We start from the raw sequence: 17143 nt of genomic DNA, 5'->3' as shown, positions 1-17143 counted from the left end.
ATCTTATCTTTCTTTCTGATCATAGATCGTGTAGCAGAGCCAATGATAGGAAAGCTCGTTCTTGGTGCGATTTTTGTTAAATTGGAGGATTGTATTAGAGAAGAGGACAAGTTCAATTAATGGGAGCGTAAGTGAGGCTCTGTAGGGGGATATGAGACCCGTATCACCCGTCGACTCAGGATCGAGGATGTCAAGAGGTATAAGAAAAAGCATCAGCTATTCCATTGAGGCAGACCCATCGGAGGATGTGGCTCTAGTAGAAGGAGACCCGACTGAGAAATCATATGACAAAGACCTGTTTAAGGGTTCACGAGATTCCTGTGGACGAAGACGTAATTGAGGAAGTACAGAGTTTGGCACATCTAGTTTTCCCTACGTTTCAACATTATGTTAGGCCAGACTAGTAGACAGTGGGAAGACAAGGATGAAGAGCACAGTTCACTCGATAGCCCACCAGATTAGTCTAAGCACCGATCGACTACAGGTATATGAGTTTTTTATGGAAATTTCCTATGTGTGTTCATTTATTGTAGATTATTACTTAATAGCGATGAGCGGAAATCCTTAAGTGATCAATAACTAGAGTATTTATAAGTAACTGCGATTAAGATGCTTTCGCCACCATTGGGAATCTTGAAAGCTAGGATGAAAAGTAGTCATACATGCAGATTGAAGGTGATTATTGAGGATTTCAAAGGCCAAAATAGCATTTGCTTAGTCGGAAGAGTAAGAGATCCTTTTAATCTGGAGGGAGATGCATTACGAGAATTTATTGGGGCTCGTTAGAACTTCAACTGGTTCTAGGTCATGCGATAAAGGTCACGCAGTATGGTGGATGTAATCGTACCAGCACTAACGCACCGGATCCCATCAGCACTCCAAGGTTAAGCGTGCTGAGGTGAGAGTAATACTAGGATGGGTGACCCCCTGGGAAGTATATTAAGAGTCCTACAAAATTAAACATAAGAGACAGATGAGAAGCTAGAGTTGCCTAAGGGAAATTAGAGTATACGGAGTGGTTGGAAACCCCAAAAGATCACAAAAGATGAGGTGGACTAGACCAGCAAAGAGAAAGAAGGTGCATCACAGCTCTAGAATTAGGATAAGTTCGAATAGTATTGGGAAGTACTTTGTAAGCGAGGCGTTAGTAAACATATATATATGTACGGGTTGGACATCCCATATGTGGCTGCGCCAACCGGTGTATGGGTCCCAGCAACCAACGTTGCGGTATACTGAAGGCATTAATCGAACAGGGTAGTGAAGTTGAAGTGATAGATGCTACAAGGTAGGTTGATGATATTTTCACCACAGGTTAGAGTTGGAAAGTCCTAATGCAATAACATCAGGGAAAGGAAGAAAGAGAGTATATAGAAAGTAAAGTGTAAGAAACGGGGGGTGAGTGAAGCTTCCAAGAGTGACGATGAGCAAGACAAGGGACTATTTGGATAAAAATTCGAAGGTAGGCATGTGAAAGGGATAAAGTATGGTAGTGTGAAACAAAAGATGAATGTGTGGGGTAAGAAAATAGACTTCGATAAGTGGGACTAAAGGATAGTAATCACAAATAGGGATGTGAAGTAAGAGAGAGAATGATCAGGCCTTGCAACGATACTAAGAGATATCCAGCTCTCGAGAGGTGTATAGAGGGATAAATATGTAGTCATACTGACACGGTTGCCTCGGAAACGGAGAAGCTTCCCTAGAAGATGATTTAAAAATAGAACGGATTTGCACGTTTAAAGGAATATTTCACGAACTTCAGGGTCAATACTATAAAATAACAAGTGGAGAAGGGCGCTTGGGGAGGAAGGAACTCAAGGAAGGTACACTAATGGGCTGGTCAAAAGGAGAGGAAAGAAGAAGAAAGAAAAAAAAGGAAAATTGAGCAATCACCAAGGACAAGCGAGAGGATAATGAACTAACAAAGATAATCGGGAGGTAGTACATCAATGATGTCACGCCCCGAAACCCACCCTAGACGTGACTGGCATCCGACGTCATGAACAACATCGGAAGAACCTAAACGACACAATAATAACACTTGAACCCGCCAGGTTCAACATTCGCCTCCAACAGTTTATAAAATAAAGGTAAACAAATCATAAGTATATGGATTAAATTAGCGAAATTCTTTATAATTTAAACAATTCAGCCAAAACATGATAGTGTGCTCGAAAGAGTTAAACAACAACTCTTCTTCTACCCACATTCGAATGTATACTAAGGAGCTTCTAAGAATAAGGAATGATGTCTAACCCATCGGGACGCAGCCCGAAAACTAATATAATTAAATGGAACTAAATAAATAGAGTGTCCCACGAATGAATGTGTGGGCTCACCAAATCAGTAGCAACCGCAAGTCCTTCCTAAACGCCCGGAGTATCAAGAACCTGCTCTTCACCGTTACCTAACATACCATCAAAAACAACAATGGTATGCCTGAGTACTTCGTACTCAGTGAGTGCTTCGGGGACAACAAGTAATATGAAAATAAAGACAATAATACATAAAGAAATCAGTCCTGAAAATCATGTGAAACCAATGTAAGAATAGTTATTCAGTTTGTGTATCTCAATATGAATTATCAAAACTGATTATAAGGCCTCTTGTCAAGACACAACTTCAAATATGCCTTTTAATTGATCATAATTAACAACAACAATTTTATGAGAAAATAAGAATATCACACATGCCAATACAGGTCCAAGAATCAAGTACATCGAAGGGGTGACTGTAGAGGTTCCCTTGTCACAGCGCACCACACCAGAATATAATATTCAGCGGTGGCTATCCTTCCTCCCGAATAGCTAGGCATAATCACACCTCAGGTAGCAAACCCGGAAGTGGCCACTCTTCCTCCCGAATGGCTAGGCATTATCACAGTAGGATCTATAGTGGCCACCCTTCCTCCCGAGTAGCTAGGCAAAACACAACAACCAGTTTTCATAGCATAGAAGCCAATTCATAATTCATTTGTAATGTAGTCACATCATCAATTGTAATTGAGGTTCATTATGCCATATTGAAAGAATATGTCATTTCAATCAATGTTTTGAAAACGTTTAACTTCTTTACGAAAGATTTCCATGTCCTAATTCATCACTGAGAATATCATTACCAACCCTTAACCATCATTATTAAGGATCTCTTATAGAGGAAGACGTTCATAATATCATATACATATATAGGGTTTGTTACAATCTAGGTTTAATGTGGGTTTGTCCCCTCACACACATTAATCGCCATTTAGACATGAATTAGGGTTCAAGAAACATGGAAAGATTACTTTTCTTTTCATTCATTGAAGAACCTTGAATGAAATTTTTACTTCCAACAATAGTTTCAAAAAGTGATTTTCATGCAAAATAAGTTTTCAAAAGAGAGACATACCTTAAATCGCGCTAAAAGCAAGCAAAACGGAATTCTCAAGGTTCAGCAATCAATCTACAATGGATTTAGATGAGAAAGATTAAAGCTTTAATCTAATTCTACCCATATACCCCCTTTACAGAAAAACTAGGGTTTTCATGTTTAGAACGTGTTCTTGAACACTTCCATGAACCACTAGCAGATTCTTATCTTGTAAAACTTTATACTCTAACCCAAACTCAACAATAAACTTAGAAAACATAGAAGTCTTACCTTTTAGACGAATCCCACACACCTCTCTTCTTCCTCTTCTTGAATTTTCAAGAACCTAGGGTTTGGAGAGATGATTATGATCAAGAAGAGATGTAATTTTGTGTGTGATTGATGGAGATTGAGTATAGACTCACCTTAGGGTTAGAGAGACTTGTTTGGTGTTCTTTTCCTCACAAAAATAGGTTTAAAATGAAGTGGGAATGAATATAACGAAGTTAGGCTTTTAAGACAACGTTTTAGGTGCGTTGTCGTGCAGCTGGAAGCCCACTTCGTGCAGCTAATCGTGCAGCGAAGGAAGTAGCACTGCCTCTGGTGCGCGATCGGCACCTGAAGGGCGCTTCGCGGAGCACTTCGCGCAGACTGCACAACGTCTAGTAAAACGGGTATAACTACTAGTAAAGAGCTCCGTTTGAGCTCCATAATATGTGGTTGGAAAGGCATTTCAAATATCTACAACTTTTATGTTTTGAGTTTTCTCAAATTCCTAATGCAAATACCCGAAAACTGGCCATAATTACAGATTGTCTCAGACTTCGACGAATTTAGAAGGCCTTAAAAACTTCACTTTTTGGTTGGACTTCAAAACGACCGTTTATCACCCGAATTCATCCCGAATGGATTCATATGGTAAAAATATCAACTTAATACTGGTTTTCATACACTCCCACCTAACTCGGATTTACGGGATGTTACAAATGACATGGGATGAGGATAAGGAATACTGAGATTTAATTATAAGGGAAATAGAAGGATGTATGGGAAATATTCATGAGTATGGACTAGCCTTGGTGGCAGGAAGGAGAAGAAAAAAGAGCGTATATTTGCAAGGATTTCACGATATGAACAAGAAGTGGCAGAACCCTGGAAGAACTATAACGCATAGGTTGGACAAAAATAAGTAGTTAAGGAAAATTTAGGATAAGTGAGCTAAGTGAATAATGATTGATAGTGGAAGTGGAAGAGTGTTGCATATTAACTCTCAATGATATATTGTAGACGTAAAGTGAAACCAAAAACTCAGAGTAAGAAGAATTTCAGTGATAATAGTCGTGGAGGAAGACGAGGCATAAAAAGAGCAAAGTGTGACAAAACGTTCCGTAAAATGTTTTGATGGATTCCAATGTTCCCATTAACCAGTTGATTCGGGAAATGTTCAGTCATAAAAGGTAGAAGTAGAAAGGCCTTAAAGAAGGCAACGAGAATGGATCTGTAATGCATAAGCGCTTCGTTCAAATGAAAAGCCCTCGATTAGCAGAAAGGAAAATAAGTCAAGCTATATGATGAGAGTATTCCGGTATTTTAAGAGACCAAAGGAGTTGGAGGATCGTTAAGGTTGGGCAATGACTACTGATATTCAGGAGTTACTAGTGTATAAGAACACCCTTAAAAGGGGGGAAGAGCAGATCTAGTCCTGAAATGAGGTATGGTATGGCATTGTCAAAATTCCAAAGAAAGAATGAGGTTAACTTAAGAAGGCCAAAATTCGGGACGTAGTGGCATATCAAGAATGCATTGAGAGGGAGCAGGAACGAATTAAAGATAAGCATACCACAAAGCAGGTATGAAAAGGAATTAAAATGGATCAAGAGAATACTTCATGCGGACTGAGATATGATATTTCTCGACCAGGGAAATTTGTACCGCACCTAAATAGGCAGCGACGTATCCTAAAGAGTAGTAAAAATAGTAAGAAAGCTCTGCAAGCTAACTACAAAGAGAATGACGAAATGGATGACGAGTACAAAGGACACTTTGGGTTGCAATGAAAGACAATCTTGAAAGGAAAGGAAAAATATGAGAATCTTAACAAAAGGAGTAACGATAAGAAGTGTGGCGATCTATAAAAGAGTGGAAGAATGATGTGGGTGCAAATAGAAAGGCAGCAGCGTCACCAGAAATTAGAAAGTATATCAGAGGTCACTAACCATATTGAGCATAAGGGTATGTATTATGGAATTATATGAACCATCAGCGTAAGGTTATGTCCCGTAGATGGGAATGGACACACTGGAAAGCCAACAAGGAATGACAGCTAACTAAGTGATCACTGGAATAAGGAAGTTAAGGGTAAGTATACCATACTGATGTTGGAAAAGAAGCTGTGGTAAAGTAAGAATTGCCCTAACTTCCTAATTATAAGTTATATTGCAAGATTTGAGACAAAGGAATTAAAGAGAGAGTTTTGACAAGAACTCAAAGATATTTTAAGCTATAGATCAGTTTGAACTATGATTATTGGTTCATCGCAACATATAATCCTGCTACTAGGAATAATAGAGATGGTGACGGAACATTAGGAATGTACGTATTTAAGAAATTGTATTGAGGATATGGTTATAACTGATCATGGAAAGGAATTAAGACGAACGGTTGAAGAAACGTAACTGTTAAGAGTAAGGATTTTTTTCAGTAGCAGAGTAACGCTGAACAAGCAACGGACATTAGTATAAGAAAATTACTATGAATCAGAGAGCTTATGAATTACAAGGGGATAATCTAGCACGTATCTAAGCTCAACAAGTACAAGTAAGGATAGCAAAGATAACATCGGAGGAGTCAACAAAAGAAATCGTTGTATTCGAGCAAGGGAGTTATCTGTTAATAAAGAAACAAAGAACGAAGAGGAAGGACGTTCGCAGGACGGCGAGTAGCCGTGGCGTGGCTAGTTAAACCATAGGAATGAAGATAGAATGAGAACAGAATACTAGTTGACTTGTGATCATATATATGAGGATTGAGGACTGTACGACTCACAAATGAATTTGATAAAGAGCTAAGAAAGAACAAGACGAAACTAACCAAATTATAGTATAAGTATATGGTAATCGAACAAAAATTCAATAAGGATCGGTGCACTAAAACATTCGAGGATGAAAGTTTTTAAGGGGGGAGAATGTTACACCCCGTATCTTCGAAGAAGCACTTATCAAATTTGAAACATAAGTACATTGAGTTATGGTTATGCAAAACCACTTTGGAATGTAAGGAGCAAGCATTATTAAGTATATTTAATGAGTGAATGATGTATATAAGGTAAACCGGAAGGTTTTATAAGGAAATGAGTGGAAGAAATGGAGTGGCACGACTTTGGAGAAAGGATTGGTGAAGTTTTGTGTGAATATTTTGGTCCAAATTGAGGGAAGAATATTTATTAACATATGAAGTGTTTTGAAGTGAAACAAAAAGCCTAAAATGAAGTTCGTCGAGTCAAGTTTTCAACTTAATAAACCACTCGTCAATAGGACAACGGAGTAGAGAATTATGGACGTTACAAGTTCGCCTGACAAAGCAGAAATGCGTGCTACACTACTGCTACAGTGACCTGACCCGAATTTGACCCCTATAAAAACGGTAATAACCCCTTTTCACCAGATTTTAGCCCAGAAATTTCCAGAAATCAGAATGGAGAGTGAGGGTACCAAAAAGTGAGCAACTTTCAAGCAGTGGAATATTAGCATAGGTCTGGATAGCGCGCAGTTGTGTTAGTAGTCTTGTTTTGCGGTGGATTCGATTCGAATTCTAGGCGAACACTGAAGATATTGTTGTCCTAGTAAGAATAAGGTATGGATCTCTTTCTATTTACATTAATACCGATTTATTCATGAAGATAGAGTGTTTAGATAATTGTTTAGTAAGTTGATTAGTTATGAAAAACAGCGTGTGGGCTGTTTTATGGTATCTATTGTTGTTGGAAATGATGTTATTGATGTTGGTGTTGTTATTGTTGTTGATTGTTGAGTTGAGGTTTCGGGCTAGGCATATAAGCAGGGGAGATGCTACCCTATTTTCGGCAGGATATAGAACAATTTTTACTTGAAAGCTTAACACAAGTATACTATGATGAGTCTAACGATAGTGTGAATCCTTTTAAATGTAGACACATGAGCTAGGATGAACAGGTGTAGATAATTGGAGAGTGAGCAAGTATGTAAAGTTACCCTCCTTTCTTTTTGGCATGAATTACATAAACTCAGTGAACAACGAACATACATGACTCTAATGAATTCTAATCCTCAGTGGTACTTGACATGATAGTTGTCTTTGATTCTCAAGTGTTGGTTCATTCTAATTATTCTATCGAGTCTCAGATGATGATTCATTTTGTACATGATTGCTCCTAATACTCTACTCGTGCACAATTTCATTGCATTATTCACCGAGTCCCTCACTAGAAGGCTGGGTACGGTATATATATGATTATTTCACTGAGCCCCTCACTAGAGGGATGGGTACGGTATATATATGATTATTTCACCGAGTCCCTCACTAGAGGGCCGGGTAAGGTATATATATGATTATTTCACTGAGTACCTCATTAGAGGGGCGAGTAGGGTATATTATATATGCACGACTCTTATCTCATAAGGCACAGATGCATTGGTATCTTGATTATCATACTTGTCTCCTGTCATCTTTTACTCAGTAATGATCTTCCTTATTGTATTCCATGCTTTAAATACTCAGTACATTTTTCGTACTGACCCCCTTTCTTCGGGGGCTGCGTTTCATGCCCGCAAGTACAGACACTCAGTTTGGCTATCCGCCAGCTTAGGACTTCTGCTCGGCCGCTTGGAGAGCTCTATTATTCCGTAGCTTGAGTCATTTTGGTACAGATCCTTTGACATAGGCTTTTTATACTCTTAGAGGTCCGTAGACATATGTGGGTTGTGTATATATGTTTTGGTCATCTATATCGATGTAGTTCATCTCGGATCTCCCCGTGTATAGTGGCAGCCTTGTCGGCTTGCATATTTTGTTATGTTTTGGTTAGTTGTGGCTTCTCAAGAGATAGGTTCGTTTGATGTATGACATGACAAGTTTACAGCAGGTCCAATTCCACCACATTCGACACACACAACCTGCCTCGGTATCTAAGAATTCCATCACTAAAAATTTCCAACGGAGGCTTTTCCTTTCCATGCGATGCGTCTCTATAATGACATAACTGAGGGTCTTCATACTGCCGTTCCTTCACTTCCAGATCCAAGGACGAAATTGCGGAATCTTTGATACTAATACCTGCATCACCTGAATCAATTACACGCACTCCAAGATTAGCCACTCGATGAAGTTCTTGAACCATCTCTTTCCTCCCCGGAGGGATTTCACATAAACTGCCCATTGATCGACGGCTAAGTGCATCGGCTACTACATTCGCTTTCCCGGGGTGGTTTAAAATGTTAACATCATAATCTTTTAATAATTCTAACCACCGCCTCTGCCGCAGGTTCAACTCCCTTTGCTTGAAAATGTACTGGAGGCTCTTGTGATCTGTATAGATATCATGCACACCATACAAATAATGCCTCCAAATTTTTAGGGTATGAATAACCGCAACCGATTCAAGATCATGCGTCGGATAGTTCTTTTCATGTTTCTGCAATTGTCTCGAAGCATATGCAATAACTTTACAATGTTGCATCAACACGCATCCTAATCCCACACCGGAAGTATCAGAATACACAACGTAGCCATCTGGCCTTCTGGAAGTGTTAAAACTGGAGCTGAGGTCAACCTGTTTTTCAACTCTTGGAAACTACGTTCACAAGCGTCATTCCATTGGAATCTAGCCGACTTCTGGGTTAACTTCGTCAATGGGGCTGAAATGGATGAAAAGCCCTCTACAAACCTTCTATAGTAGCCTGCTAAACCCAGAAAACTACGAACTTCTGTTGGCGTTGTAGGCCTTGGCCAAGTCTTTACTGCTTCAATTTTCTGAGTGTCGAATCGAATACCGTCATTGGAAATAACATGGCCCAGAAATGTCACAGAATTCAGCCAAAACTCGCATTTCGATAATTTTGCATATAGCTCCCGGGATCGAAGAATACCAAGAACGATCCTCAAATGATCTGCATGTTTCGAGTCCATGCGAGAATATATCAGAATATCATCAATAAATACAATCACAAATAGATCCAAGAGAGGCCTGAATACATTGTTCATCAAATTCATAAATACAGCCAGAGCATTAGTCAACCCTAATGACATCACTCGGAATTCATAGTGGTCATATCTCATTCTGAAGGATGTTTTTGGAATATCCGCTTCCCTAACTCTCACTTGATGGTAGCCCGACCTTAAATCTATTTTCGAAAACCACTTGGCACCTTGAAATTGGTGGAATAAATCATCAATCCTTCGAAGAGGGCATCTGTTCTTTATCGTCACTTTGTTCAATTGCCTGTAGTCGATACACATTCATAGAGATCCATCTTTCTTTCTCACAAACAAGACCGGTGCTCCCCATGGCGATGAACTGGGTCTAATGAATCCTTTCTCGAGCAGGTCTTTCAGCTGTTCCTTTAGCTCTTTTAATTCTGCCGGAGCCATTCGATAAGGAGGAATAGAAATAGGCTTGGTATCCGGCAACACATCGATGGAAAAATAAATCTCTCTTTCTGGAGGAAGACCTGGAAGTTCATCTGGAAATACGTCTGGAAACTCATTCACCATCGGAATTGACTGGAAAATTGGTGGCTTTGCCTCGGTATCACGAACCCAAACTATGTGATAAATATAGCCCTTGGCTATCATCTTCCTTGCCTTGAGGTAGGAAATAAACCTACCTTTCGGAGATGCTGTATTACCCTGCCATTCAAGCACGGGCTCTCCTGGAAATTAGAATCGAACCACTTTTGTGCGACAATCAACATTTGCATAACACGAAGCCAACCAATCCATACCCATGATTACATCGAAATCTACCATTTCTAACTCAATCAAGTCTGCCTAGGTCTGACGATCGCATATCACAATAACACAATTTTTGTACACTTGTCTTGCTATCACAGGTTCACCAACTGGAGTGAGTACCTCAAAGGGTTTAATCGACTCGGGTTTCACCCCAATACAACCAGTAACATACGGAGTAATATAGGAAAATGTAGAACCCGGATCTATCAACGCATACACATCACGGGAGAATATAGACAATATACCTGTGACTACATCGGGAGAGGACTCGATATCCTGTCATCCCGCTAAAGTATATACACGGGGATAAATGGCACCCGAATTAAATGCTGCCCCTTGGCCTCTGCCTCGGCCTGCTGTCATCTGAGAAGTCTGCCCTGCGGGGCGTGCTGACGAGGAACCCGTTGCTGAGCCTGTGGGCTGAACCCCACCTCTACCATATCGCGAGGGACAATCTCGCATCAGATGTCCAGTCTGCCCATAAACATAGCAACCATCAGTGTCCTGACAACACGGCCCTAAATGTAATTTGCGGCACTGACTACATCGTGGAACCGGCGGTCGTCTCTGACTGTAATCAGCCCCAAACTGAGAACCCGGAGCTCTCGAGCTCTGACCCTGTCCCGACAGAAAAGACCGATCAAATCCCCTATCTGCGAACCGGGGAGGTGCGCTAGTCGCTGACTAGCCTGAATGTCGGGAATAACCCTGCCTCGGTCCCCCACTATAATCACCACCTGTGCCCTCAGATCTAGCCTTTTTGTTTTTCCTCCTATCACTGTCGCGATCGTCCCTTTGTTGTCGCCCCTCTAAATTCTGAGCATGGGCTTGTATCCAGGAAATGTCCATCCCGTCTTGCAAGGAAGCCGTCAGACAATCTCTAAATAAATGCGGTCCCAAACCACTCACAAATCTATGTACCTGATCTCCCATGTCGGCCACCATAGTCGGAGCATATCTAGCCAAAGAGTTGAATTGCATGCTATATTCCCGGGCACACATGCTTCCCTGTCTCAAATTCAGAAATCTATCTGCTCTAGCTCGGCGGACCTCGGGTGGCAAATAGTGGCGAATGAAAGCATCTACGAACTCTTGCCAAACCGGAGGAGGCACATTCTCCCCTCTTGATAACACCCAATTGTTGTACCACAACACCGCCACCTCCCGGAGTCTATAGGATGCCAACTCCACGGATTCGGTTTCGGAGGCATGGACAATCTTCAACGTCCTCAATATTTCATCAATACAACCTTGTGAGTCTTCCTCCGGCTTTGACCCAAAGAATTTCGAGGGATTTAGACTCATAAAATCACGGGCCTTTGTACTTGCTGCCCGGTCACTTGAACCCACATTTTGTCGTTGTGCTTGTGCGGCAACCAATTGGGTCAATAACTGAATAGTCGCGGTCTTTTGTTTACCCGAAGCAATCGGTGGAGGAATTGGAGCTGGGGCTCCTCCTTGCTCTCCCACATTAGGCGGTGTAGAAGATGTATCTGACAAGGGCTCGTTGTGTGATTTTCCTTCCTCTACATTCATCGGAGGCTCTCTTTCTACCTGCCTCTTTGTTGTAATCTTGCCTTTCTAGGCGGCGGTAGCTTTTCCCTTTGGCGGAATTCTGAAACCATAACACATTATTAGGGAGGATAAAATCTTACACATAGCTCTATCGCACGATTCCCTAAGAATAAGGATGGTCATTCTTCCTAAATGCCCTGTAGCCTCCTGTTTATTGATGTGGCGCGCAACACACCATAAACAAGACTCTACTAGACACGGCTCGTAGACACTTCCTAGGACCGAACTGCTCTGATACCACTTTTGTCACGACCCAGTTAGGGGCCGTGACGGATACCCGGGGCTAATCACCGAGCACTGCTCGTGCCATCACTTCTTAAGCTTATTTAGCAATCATTTATTCGATTCATGCTCAATTTATAATAAAATCCATTTTCATTTAGAAACAAAATGCTTTTATACATACGAGCCTTTAGGCTAGCAAAATACTATACACACACACACACACACACACACACATATATATATATATATATATATATATATATATATATACATAATGACTATGCCATAAAACCACACGACCCACGTTGAGTATCTACGAGCCTCTAAGAGATGACATCTACAACTGTACAAAAAAGAATCATCATAGGCACCTCCGGGACAATGGAGGGTTTTCAGTCAGCTAGCAGCCTCTAAGAATCCGAAGCAAGATCTCCTCCCTGTCTACCTGTGGGTATGAACACAGCGTACAAAGAAAAAGGACATCAGTACGAATATTGTACTGAGTATGTAAGGCAGGAATGAAACAAACAAACAAAATAGAAAGATCATGAGTTATGGGACAAAGATATAACCTGCACACATGTCATAGGCAATCGTATTATTATCATATTTCACATTTTACACAATCATAGTACCCATGTTATCACATCCCATATATCATCACGTACGTCATCATATACATCATCACATTATAATCTGTATCGTTACCCGCGTCCGGGTAACCCTCATATGCCGCCCACTAGTGGTGATCATGCCCGGCCCTCTCGACTAGGTGTAAACATTGCAGCCCACATTAGCGGTGACATGCCCGGCCATATAGGCGCGGTGGAATCATACGCAGTCCGCAGTAGCGGTGACATGCCCGGCCATAAAGGCGCGGTGGAATCTTATCATCACAACAACAATCATAACACATCATTATTATACATCTCAAGGCATAGCATCATGTTATCATTTCTTAGTGTTCCATGTACCCCATAGTTATATTACAAGTTAGCAATATTCATCATCTTATTGTCATAACATACATTAACATTAAGAGCATTCAATAGGCTTTAAGACAACCATACTATGTCGGGGTGACGTAAGGTCGTGAACCCCCGATTGTATTATGGACATTTATGAGTATCATGCCTCGCCTTGAAGGGAAGAAAACGTAAGGCGAGTGTTAACAATAATAGCATCATTAGCATTGTAGGAACATCATGCCACAATTTCTTGAGTCTCTAGACTCTAGCTTATTGTCATCACTATCATGCTCATAGAAGGACTCTTAAGCTTCATCTTACGGAAGGATTTGTGGAAAGCTTGAATGATTCATGCCTTTTGAAAAAAGAGTTAAGCCTCTCATACCTTTGTCGTTTAAGAAATTTAGCATTTTCTTATTCTCCTTCAATGTCACGCCTCTACCTTCAAAAAGAGGATTCGTACGATCGTTAGTTAACCAACTATAAGAAGGCACTACTATTTCTAGAGAAAAATGGGCAGCACTTCCTTTGTTTATACTAATTTTCCCGTATTCCATATCAACTCCCAATCACCCACAATAACAATCATAATATAGCAAATCACAAGTATCATTCATATACAATGGCCATGATCTACCATTTCGCTTCATTTTTCCCCACATTTATGGTTTTGGGTTCGCTATCGTATTTTCCCATGTATCACACTTATCTCATGGTCTACAGGTCATTTATAACATATTCATACTCACAACACACTAACATTCATGATTCAATTCAACTACCACTCACTCATGACACTATTCACTCTTGAAAGACCCATTTGCTATGTTCTTCTACAATTCGGGTATCTTAACCTTCCAATACCTTAAACAACATAAAATGGTCATGAAACTTACTTTGGATGATAGTTGAACAAGTCTTGAGTGGAGTTTCTCTTCTTAGCACCAAAGCCCTAGCTCACCTCCTTTGGTTTTCTTGAGGAAGATGAACTTTTCTTGAGTTTCACACACTTTGATTCATGGATTATGTGTCGTTGATCTTGGTTTTCCTTTTATTCTCTTGAATTATTGTGGATGAAGTGCTTTGAAGTGTTCTAGAGAGTTCTTGAAATAAATGAAATAAAACGAGCTTGGGGTCCCTTATACTTAACTTAAAAATCTAATTTTTGTGAACAGTATTCGGGGTGTATAGTGGCCGTAAACCCAGTTTACGGGTTATATAGTGGTTTACGGTCCGTCCTTCATGGCCGTACTTAAGCATATCAGAAACAGAATGGTCTGCTAGGATCATGGTGGTTTACGGTCACAGTTTACGGGCCGTATTTCAATTTACGGTCCGTAAACTGAGTCGTATTTTACCATTTCAACATTCGACAGAAAGTTGAAATCTTGGAAGGTTGGAGGACGACAGCAGTTTACGGTCCGTAAACTACTTTATGGGATGTCTTCCACTTTACGACCACTGGGCCGAAGTGAAAATTCTGCAACTTTTCACTGCACGTTCACGGGGAAATTTCCGAGGTGTAACAAGTCTCCTGAGGAAGATGCATCTCCAACAGCTTGGGATGAATTTACATGATGCTTTCATTGATCACTTCCAGTCGCTTGAGGTGAGGGAAGCAAAGGCCTATGAATTTTAGAGGCTCAGGCAAAATAATATGAGCGTGAATCATTATTATCTCAAGTTTGTTTCTTTGGCCAAGTATGCTCCTCACATGGTCCCTGATATGAGGGAAAGTGTTAGGCGATTTGTGTTGGGCCTTATACCCGACTTGTATGTTGATGCATATATTGCTGCTCAAAATAGAGAAATGACCATTACCAAGATGGTTGCTTTTGTTCAGGGTAATGAGGACTGAATGAAGAAAGAGGAAGCACTTCGGAAAGAGAAGGAAAGAGAGTTCAATATAAGAGCTAAGTCTGCAGGTAACTTCAGTCATGAGGAAGGTGGAGCCAGAAAATTCTTCAAGAACAGGTCATCAGGACCCGCTCCATCTGCAGCCAGTGCCCCAACCTCAAAGCATAGGAATGATCAGAAGAGATAGAATTTCAGGCTAGGAAACTCCTATTCTTAGGCTAGTGTGGGTCAGAAGACTTATAATAATCCGGTCTGCAGTAAGTGTGGTAAGAGACACACAGGGGAGTGTCGCATGGGCATGGATATATGTTATGGGTGTGGCCAGGAGGACTATTTCCAGAGGAACTATCCATCAGCCAGACAGGGTACCGGTGGTAATATGGCTCAATCCACGAATTCAGCAGCTCATCGGAACTCTTTAGCCCAATCAGGGCATGGTGCAGCTAAGTCTGGCAATACAAGCGGAGGTCGAAACCGCTTGTATGCATTAGCATGTCATTAGGATATAGAGTCACGTGCAGAAGTTGTCACGGGTACATAAACAGTTTTCACTTTTGATGTTAATGTCCTTATTTACCCAGGATCCTGTCACGGCCCAATTTACGGCTCATGCGGGCACCTACCTTATTCTCACCTAGTAGGAGAACCCTTACCAACCAACCCGTTATTAGAACTCATTTTTAATTTAACAATCGGTAGGAAGAACATTAAGTAAGAAAACATAAATGACACTCTTTATAAATTTAAAAATTACAACTTCCCGGGACCTAGTCTAGACATGTACAAGAGCTTCTACAATACAGAGGAGTAAACTCAAAATAAAATGACACAACTTCAGCCTTGGAATAAGATACACAGAAGCTGTAGAGAGATCTATGCCGCTTCCGCTGTCGAAACCTTCAAGCCATAACCTAAAACATATCTACACCCCGAAAAGGATGTAGCAAGAGTAGCATCAATACACCACACATATTGGTAAGAATCATAGGCCCACTAAGATTAGTTTACGTAATGCGATATAGAATCAGTCAAATAAACAGATAAGTACAGTCGCAACATCTTTTCAAATCCTACCCATACTTAAACAGTTTCGACATAAACATACTCATATCCCTTTACCATTCCCATGTCGACGCAACAACAAGAAGTGAGGACTAAAAGAAAACAAACAATTATATTCAAGACAAACTCCTAGACAATTGATCCACATCAATTAATATAGAACAGACATCAAGCCTCCATACCAACCAATACTAAGTGGGACCACTAATCCTTACCCCTTTCCTCCATAATTTGAGAAACTAGTAAATTGAAAAATAGACACAACAACCCGCATCAGACATTAGTCCTTAATCACTTATCAAATACAAGTAAAACTAAGCAAACACAATACAACCAATGACAGTATCTCAACCGTACTTCTAAATCTGAGTCATGCTAAATGGAATCACTCCAACACCACTTTTCCTCATTAGTTAATGGAGCCATGAAGTTACACGTAAACACAACCGCCCATACCAAAAATTACATCATCAAACAGGATCAACCATCAACCAATCACAGGGATATGACAAATCCAGTCATCAACCAAACACAGTAATAATATGAGTCCAATGCAATGCAATGCAATAATAATAATTTTACATCCGTGTACACTCATGCTAATTGGTAATGTTTGCTCAATTAGCCATGACCTGTAGAGAACCCATGGTGTCCATATACCACTCGCTTCGGAACTAACCTCGGATCACAATTAAATAGGCCACATCCTCACCCCTATCAAATGTGCCTCTCGCTCTCTCCTAATATATATATATATATATATATATATATACATACACCCCTGATCACAATATGAATTCCAACTTATTTCCAGTGCAACAGTCAATAGGGAATATGATCAGTCAATACGTTCATGTCAAGAATTACAAGGAGCCATGCCGCAAGTCGTAACAAGACTCAAATATTTCAATTTAACAATCAGCAAGAAATACAACATGAAGTCCGTTACGCTCTACGTGCGAATCGCTCTAGCATATGATATAGCAAGACTCTATATTAGCCAACTCATTAGTAATACAAATCCCATTCTTCAACTAAATCAACACCAAGAGGATTTACATACTCTACCACCTCCCTTGTAACATAACAACTACACACCTGGTTTGACTACTTCT

This window comes from Lycium barbarum, chromosome 6, assembly GCF_019175385.1.
Source record: "Lycium barbarum isolate Lr01 chromosome 6, ASM1917538v2, whole genome shotgun sequence".
NCBI classification, from domain to species: Eukaryota; Viridiplantae; Streptophyta; class Magnoliopsida; order Solanales; family Solanaceae; genus Lycium; species Lycium barbarum.
The sequence above is the reverse complement of the archived record's forward strand: the minus strand, read 5'-3'. Positions refer to the sequence as shown.